Source organism: Triticum aestivum, chromosome 2B (assembly GCF_018294505.1).
Source record: "Triticum aestivum cultivar Chinese Spring chromosome 2B, IWGSC CS RefSeq v2.1, whole genome shotgun sequence".
Classification (NCBI taxonomy): domain Eukaryota; kingdom Viridiplantae; phylum Streptophyta; class Magnoliopsida; order Poales; family Poaceae; genus Triticum; species Triticum aestivum.
The window spans coordinates 776,623,658-776,631,553 of NC_057798.1; the positions used below are offsets into that span (position 1 = coordinate 776,623,658).

At 48.3% G+C, this 7,896-nt stretch overlaps 1 non-coding gene across 1 annotated transcript; it reads left to right on the forward strand.

Moving 5' to 3' along the window:
• Positions 1 to 7,458: 7,458 nt before the first annotated feature.
• TRNAA-CGC (transfer RNA alanine (anticodon CGC)) lies at positions 7,459 to 7,531 on the forward strand. The gene has a single exon. It is a non-coding gene; the product is annotated as a tRNA-Ala (tRNA).
• Positions 7,532 to 7,896: the final 365 nt, after the last annotated feature.

The following is a 7,896-nucleotide window of genomic DNA, read 5'->3' on the forward strand; positions in this document are numbered from 1 at the left end:
GCTCCAAAGTGTTCCTATGGGCTGACCTAACACAACCGGATGGAGAGGTCCACTCGTCAAATCCCGTCCGTGCAAAGTCAAAGGGCTAGATCCCGTGGTCAAATGCTATAGGGTTTGGCGGGATGGGGGCCCTGGGGGGTAGAAATGCCACCGGAGCGTCGCACCGGCTCCTCATACATGCGGGGTGGTGTGGTGGCATGTCCGAAGAGGCGGCATGCGTCTCCGGGGTTTGTCCCCCCTCACGGACGGTGATGACACGGTAGTAGACGTTATGTGGTAACGATAAGGAGGGGATGTAGTTGTGGTTTGGCCCGGATGTTGCTCCCAGGTGTCCCTGCACGAAGCATCTCCCTCTGACGGACTTGGATCTGCCGCCGCCCCCAACCCCACCCCCACCCCCTGTCAACGACCCCCCTCCCCCTTCAGTCAACTGACCTACTAAGCTCCACATCGAGCACGCGAGGCGGCGGCCATGTGCTCCCAGACCCGCGACCAGGCCACGGCCTCGGCGGACGAAGCTGCTCGAGTTTGGCGCCTCCCCTCCCCTCCCTTCTCTGTGGTTCCGGGAGAGGAGAGGGCCGAGCGGCGTTAAAAAAACATTAAAAATCCATATGAAATAATTATACATAAAAAACATAAAAAATATAACTTATGACTATAAAAAACATCAAAAAATTATATGAAATAAAAAAACATAAAGAAGAAAAAATATAAGCTATTAAAAACATTAAAAAAATAAAAATATATAACTATGCCTACGGGAGTACGGGACAGCCGCTAAGGCCGTGATCACCAAATTTTTGGTAAGTTCTCTTTTGAATCACTTGTCTTCAGTTTCGTTCATAGTTTATCATTGAATCACTCAACTCATGCCTTGTTTGCTTCTGGTTTATGCATGATTGCAGCAACTCTATAGGGTTCTTGACGAGCACAAGGCCAGAGCCGATGTGGTCTTACTTACTGCAGCGAAGAAGAAAGCTCGTCAGTTGCAGTACGAGGTGCGTTGGGTTGCCGTCTCGCAGTACTACCACATCTACCTGCAACAAAAGATGACCAAAACTCAAGCACAGAAGCAAAAACTTACCATGAGCAGGGAGCAGTTTAGGATGGTAACTATTACTGACTTTTCATTGTTTCAAGGAGTCAACTATATGTTTCGTGCTCACATGTCATGCTTCCAAAATTTACATAGGTTGTTCCTCGTTGGTGCTATGGAAGGCATGACGGATGGGTGTGTTTGGTTGATAGGTGGGTCGATGACGATGCAGAGTTTGCTGCCAAGAGCATCAAGGCCCGGGCTAACCGTGGAAAAGACGGGACACACGACCAAGGAAACAGGAACCACTGGGGCTTCAAGGCCATGAAGGTATATCTATATGCATGATGCAGTTTGGTTCTTCTTTACCGTCATGTTCTTATGTATGGCTAACTTCTGTTTGACATTGCAAGAGGACAAGTTGCAGAGGCCGCTCTCAGACATGGAGTCGTGGAAGCTGGCCCGCGAGCGGAGTGATCGCAAGGACGGCGAGAGCCAGTACTACGGCAACACCGAGCAGCACCTGGAGTCTTACACTCAGAACTATCAGAAGTTGCATCCGGATGTTCCCGTTCCTGAGGTCGCCAAGTCTCAGATCGATGACACGGCGGTGGTGGCCATCCAGGGTAAGTCCCATGGCCGGTATCCGTGTTTTGATGGCTTGATCACTCTGTCGATCTCGTACACACGGCTTCGAGCTACCAACCCGAGCCCGTTAGAGAGTACGGGGCGTTCGGAGCCTCCCTTAGTCCGCCAACGTGCTGTAAGTACTTCCCCTTATCTTCTTTGTCTCTATCTTTCTTAGTTTATTTTCAGCACTGCCCACTTAGAAACAACCTCAATTTTGTAGGCATATCAGGCCTTTCTCGAGCATAGGCATATTGAGGTGCGGGAGTACTTGCAACGAGTGAAGGCAAACGATGATTACAACCGTCAAGTGATGGCGGTTAGTTTTGCCCTCTTAAAACCAAGCTCAAATTTGCACTTTCATTCCTTCTGACTTTCTAGTTTGCTTGTTTAACTAACATCCAGGCTATGTTGGCGTCTTGGTCTAACCGCACGGAGCCACCACAAGTTGGACCCCCACCACCACCTGCGGGAGAAGCCCCACACATTCCCACGTTCGAGGAATGGGTGGCACTAGGCGGTGATAGTCCGGTTAGTACATTTGCCTAACTACTGAGAAATTAGTTCTCGTTCATTCAACACTATCATGTCATATTTACCGTTAGAATCTTCTCTCAAACATGTAGGGGACCGGCGGCTCGACTCCTGCTCCGTCGACCCCAGTCACTCTGATCTGGCAGAGTGATGGTGGTCGCGGTGGCGGTTTTGGCGGAGGTGGTCTTGGCGGTGGTGGTTTTGGCGGAGGTGGACTTGGTGGTGGTGGTTTTGGCGGAGGTGGACTTGGTGGTGGTGGTGGTTTTGGCGGAGGTGGTCTTGCTTGATGTGTCGATGATGCTTCCGTGCATGCGGCCGTCGTGCCATGCCTTTCATGTTCCAACTTTTATGATGTTCCATGTCTTGCACTACTTTTATGTTCATGAACTTTCGCCGGTGATGATCTTTAGATGATGAACTTGACTATGTTTAAATGATGATGATGAACTTGAGTATGTTTAGATGATGAACTGTCATATTTCTGCATAATTCCATATTATTCTGCTTTGAAATGCTGTCAAATGAATTGATAAAGAGAAAACAGGGAAAATAAAAAAATTATGCCTACGGCAAAGCCATCGGCATATATAAGCCCAGGAGCTACCAGGGCGTGCCACGTGGCAGGGATATGCCTACGGCAAAGCCGTCGGCATCTATGCCGACGGCTTTGCCGTAGGCATATCCCTGCCGCCAGGAGAAGCCAGGGGACGACATGTGGCGCAGGTATGCCGACGGCCTAGCCGTCGGCATCTCTGCGCCACGTGGCATTCCTTGGTTTGCTAGCGCTTTTGACGGCGCCGTCCGTTGCCGTCAGACGGAAAATAACGTCGACGGCTGTCCCACGGCCGTCGGCATACGCACCTATGCCGACGGCTATACTACGCCGACGGTCTGACACATCTATGCTGACGTGATCTACACCGACGGGGCTATACCGACGGCAGCCGTAGGCATAGATCTATGCCGACGGCAGCCGTAGGCATAGATCTATGCCGACGGCAGAGGACCTATGCCGACGGCCCTGGGCCGTAGGCACAGCCCGCGAGTCCGGTAGTGATTGTTGAGAGCACTAAAGCATGATCTAAATGATCTTGTGTTTCTTTACAAAGGGAGTACCAACAATTCCTAAACCTATGCAAATCATGGAATCGCAGTCCTATGTCTCCTTTCAATCTCACTAGCTTAGGTCACTGAATTCAATGCGTTTTATCATTATCCTGCTCACTCAAGGAGCATAAACACGTTATTTGGGACGTGCCTTAATGGAGTGAACGTACACTTAGCTAAACATATTCGGATAGGAGTATGTGCACTACTCTGGGCTATATGGAACACTAGAAATGACATGATTTTTAATGGGACACAATTCACCAATTTTTTGCAGGTTATCTACAGAGCTACAGTTTGGATCCGTATGTGGTCCTTACTCACGCGTGTGGACTTCAGGGAGCTTATGATTATTGGGTGCAACCGTTGGCAGACGGTAGCACGAACTATCTTCAGCCGATTTGGATGACGAGCTAATAATAGGCTAGGTGTGTAGGCATCATAGCTTGTTGTTTTATCGCCGGATGTGGCACTTTTCAGTTCTTTATCGCCGGTTGTGCCGTTTTTCAGATTTTATCTCGACTACTGCTCATTTTATGAGCTTCTTTAGACCTCATGACTTTGTTACGTTTTGATTTAATAATAAGACTGCATACATCGATTGATGCAGAGGCCAGGGGTGATCCTCCTTGTCAAAAAAAAATCCTGCTCACTCCACCATTATCGTCCATGCGATCATAGAGCTCAAAACTCCTCACACAAACTTTTGATGAAATAAAGACACGACACTGCAAGCCTCGGGACAGCAGTTAACAGGTGTAGCTTTTCTTCTATGCATCACTTAAACTCTTGCCTACTACTTTTCCCACCTAAATAAACTTCACTCAACTTTTGATACTGGAGGTGGCTCACATCTTGCTGCCAAATATGGCTGGTCGGATATTCAAGACCTTGACACTCCTCACCCATCTGAATCCTGTGTTTGGAGTGACATCGCCAAGGGGCTAGACTTCTTGTCCATAATTAACTATGGTGCATATTGGTAATGGTACGGCCACTGCCTTCTGGATCGATCTTTGGGTCCTCAACTCAACCCAAAATCTCGCAACTATTTCCCCTGCTCTTCTCTCACACTCTTAGACCATCAGCCACCGTTGCTCGAGTGCTCAGCATCCCAGCTTTGCATCTCGACTTGGCACCACGCCTTTCTTGTGCAACCGAACTGGAACTGGAAAATATTCACGCTATTCTGGCAACTGTCTCCTTGAATGTGCAGGTACAAGACAGGCGAATGGGACGTATCGACGGTAAACCGTTGTCTTGCAACTCGGCATACAAGGCTGTTTGGATCGACAAACAAATCCACTCCTTCGCAGCGGCCATTTGGAAGAACTATACACCCAACAAATGCAGAATTTTTCATTGGCTTGCATGCAAAAATAGCCTCTTCACCGACGAAAGGCACTTCAACAAGGGTTTAACGGACTCCAACTGCTGCCTGTTCTGCCCGGCACCAGAATCAACAAGATGCATCTTCCTCCAATGTCACCGCCTTCGCCCCCTTTGGCTAGAAGTGAGCTCTCTGCCTGCTACGCTACCGACGGACTTTCAACATCTTTGGGGATAAGAACTCACAAACAAACCTCGATCGATGGCCATCATTGCTATTCTCTCGAATATTTGGAAAAGGAGACATATGCAAAGGTTTTTAGGGGGGGATTGCAACCTATCCACCTCATCGCTCGCTCGGCGGCAGACGACATCATGCTTTGGCCTAACAGATGCTCCAATGAGCAGGCTATGAATCTTCTTCAAGATTGGTGTACCATGTTGTTCCACTTATCTGCGAGATTGTAACCCAAATGCTTTGTACTCTCAACCTTACCTCCAAATCTCTCCCTATGTCTGTTCTATTAATGAAATGGTTGGCTCCGTCCTATTAATGGTGGTTTGGCCCTAGCACTCTTCTTCCGTCAAGTCGTCTTTCTGCCGAATGTCGACCTCTTCGTTCAGGCCGCTGACGAGTTCCGGTCTTCCCCGTCGAAGATCTATACAGATTGGTGTATGTCGCCCTGGATATCTGGATAGTAAAGGCTCCGGTCATGCGCACTCTTATTATCAGCCAGCACGGCTTAAGAGGGCGCGGCGCGAAGCTTCGCTTTCTTATCGATGTCATGGGACATGTCTAAGTCAAGATTCCAAACGCGTTGATAGAGGTGGAGAAATTCATGGCGCCTGCGGTTGTAGGTCTTGAAGCTTTGGCGAAAGAGTGTATTGAATGTGATGAAGACTGTGTGCCAGGTGTTTGGTGTCTTGCAACAGCGACCTCGGCAAGCGGGGGCGGCAGCACTAGAGGGCTGCATTTTTCGTGGTGCTCCTCGAGTACCGAATCTCGACTCCCAGGATGAAAATCCAAGGTCTGGCCTTTATTAGTTGTACCTGGCAATGACCTTGTTGAAGGCATTGTTTTTTGTGAACTCGGGCTTTCTTCAGGGTGAAAATCCAAGATCTTCGATCGGGCAACGACAACGCTTATGCATTGTTTCCTTTTTGGAGGCGTTGCTTTTTTAGAACCTCTTTTGTAATCCGGGTGTTGTCTTTAGTGGTGGTTAGAGTGCTGCTGTTGCTAGTGATTGATCATCGTGGCGGGGTCTTTTTCTTATTATTTTTAATTTTGTTTTTTGGATGTGTATCATTGATGCCTTTGGACATCTTGTTGGTACAGAGGCCGGGTGTAATTGGTATCTTCGTGATATTAATATATTCCCTTTGTCAGAAAAAAGCCCGCCGTAGCACCATAAAAAAAATCTGTTGTCTGGAAATCCAGAGATGCTAATGCCAGGCAGCAGGAAGAGTTTGTTCAAAAGGGCCTACAAGGAGCTTGAGGACATGGTCGGCCGTGAGGAAACACCACGGTACGAGAGGAAATTTACACAAAAAATAGTTGAGAAATGGAATGCAACTTCTGTCACAGACACCTTTGTTGGCGACACTTTTGGCCTTGCTAAAACCCTGTTGGACTTTGGTGATGCCACGAGGATGTGGGACGTGATCCGGTGCGTGTGGGTGGAGATGCTTTGTTTTTCTGCCGGCCGATGCCGAGGGTACTTGCACGCGGAGGCTCTCGGAATGGGGGTGGAGTACCTCTCCTATGTCTGGGTCTGTTGGCATACACTGAGATGGAAACATTACGTGAAAAGCTTCAGAGAAGGGAGAATCAGTCGTTTGGCATTGGTGAGTCTTCAGTTGATGACGGAAGTATCGAGGAGAAAATTTTACGTCTGATACAGAGAGCGCCCTTGTCTAGCCAGTAGTAGTTCTTCATTAAGCATCATCTCTGTTGCCCGGTAGACGCCATTATACATTTGCACTCCTCCTGTCTTCCTTACTACTCCATGCAAGATATGCCGCATCCCCATTTGTTGTGCCAAGTGCGCACCCATGCAATGTAGGACAACTGAAACGTGCATCTCCGTTTCTTGTCCTCAGTCCTCACCATGTATCCAGGTTTTACTTTCTGCACTGGGCTAAGGTTCCTTGTTTCGAATCATCCGAGGTGTCACTCTTCAATGTAGGAGCTCCACTGCGTGCGCTGGTTGTATTCTTGAATGTGTAGTCCAGCCTCTTTTGCCTGAAGAGCAGATGATAAATAACCGACATTTCGGAGATGGCATCAGCTTGTAGTCTGCAGATAAAGAGTAAATTTGAGACTGCAGGCGAAAACTGACACAAACAACCTCCTTGGTAAGATGGTCGTGCATTGCATTGGTCGTGACGATGGACACCATTCGACACAGATTTGCGCAATCTGTTTGCAACGATGGACAGCATTCGCGCTGAAGCGGCGTTGTGGTTCTGTAACGTGGAACTTTCAGTCTTCTGCCTGAGCTTATGCTCTTCCTGTTACCTCGTGCTCGGCCACATTAGATGGACTATGTTTAGCTAGAGCGCCGTCTTGTTGATCGCATGATATCTTTTTACTCTGCTTCCTTTTATTTTGGTTGTAGGAACTTAATTTCTACCCGGGGCCAACCCCTTGCTTTAAAAAAGGCTAACTGAAAGGGAGAATTGGGCAGAGCAAGACGAGCTCCAATGCTCTGTCCATGGATGGAACTAAACCGAGAGTCGACCCATCGTTCTCATTTCTAGTCACACCAGCGTACGTGTGATTAAGCCCATAATGGATAGCATCAGCAGTGAGTGACTAGCAGTTCGGGGGTGTAGCTCATATGGTAGAGCGCTCGCTTCGCATGCGAGAGGCACGGGGTTCGATTCCCCGCACCTCCAGTCCTAGTTTTTAAATTCAAGAAAAATCAGGAAATAGTTCCTTTTTTTCTCGTTTTTGCGGGGACTGAGACAAGGAAATGGTTCGATCGGGGCACGACAACTACTCGTTTCCAGCCTAAGCTCCCTTAAATTGAATTAAATTGAAGCGCTCTGGTGCTTTGGGACGACTTGCCTGCTCCCCTCGCGTGTGCCCATCCGTACTCCCGCGTAGTGCTCTGGTGCTTACGTGGCTTGATTTAATTGAAACAAAATAAGGTCCGGCCCCATCCCCTTAAAATCAGAAGGAGATCTTTATCTTTACCTAATATTAAAGAGAGGATTGTTTCTCCACCTTTTTTGGCCCGTACATGTTTTTCGTACGTCAT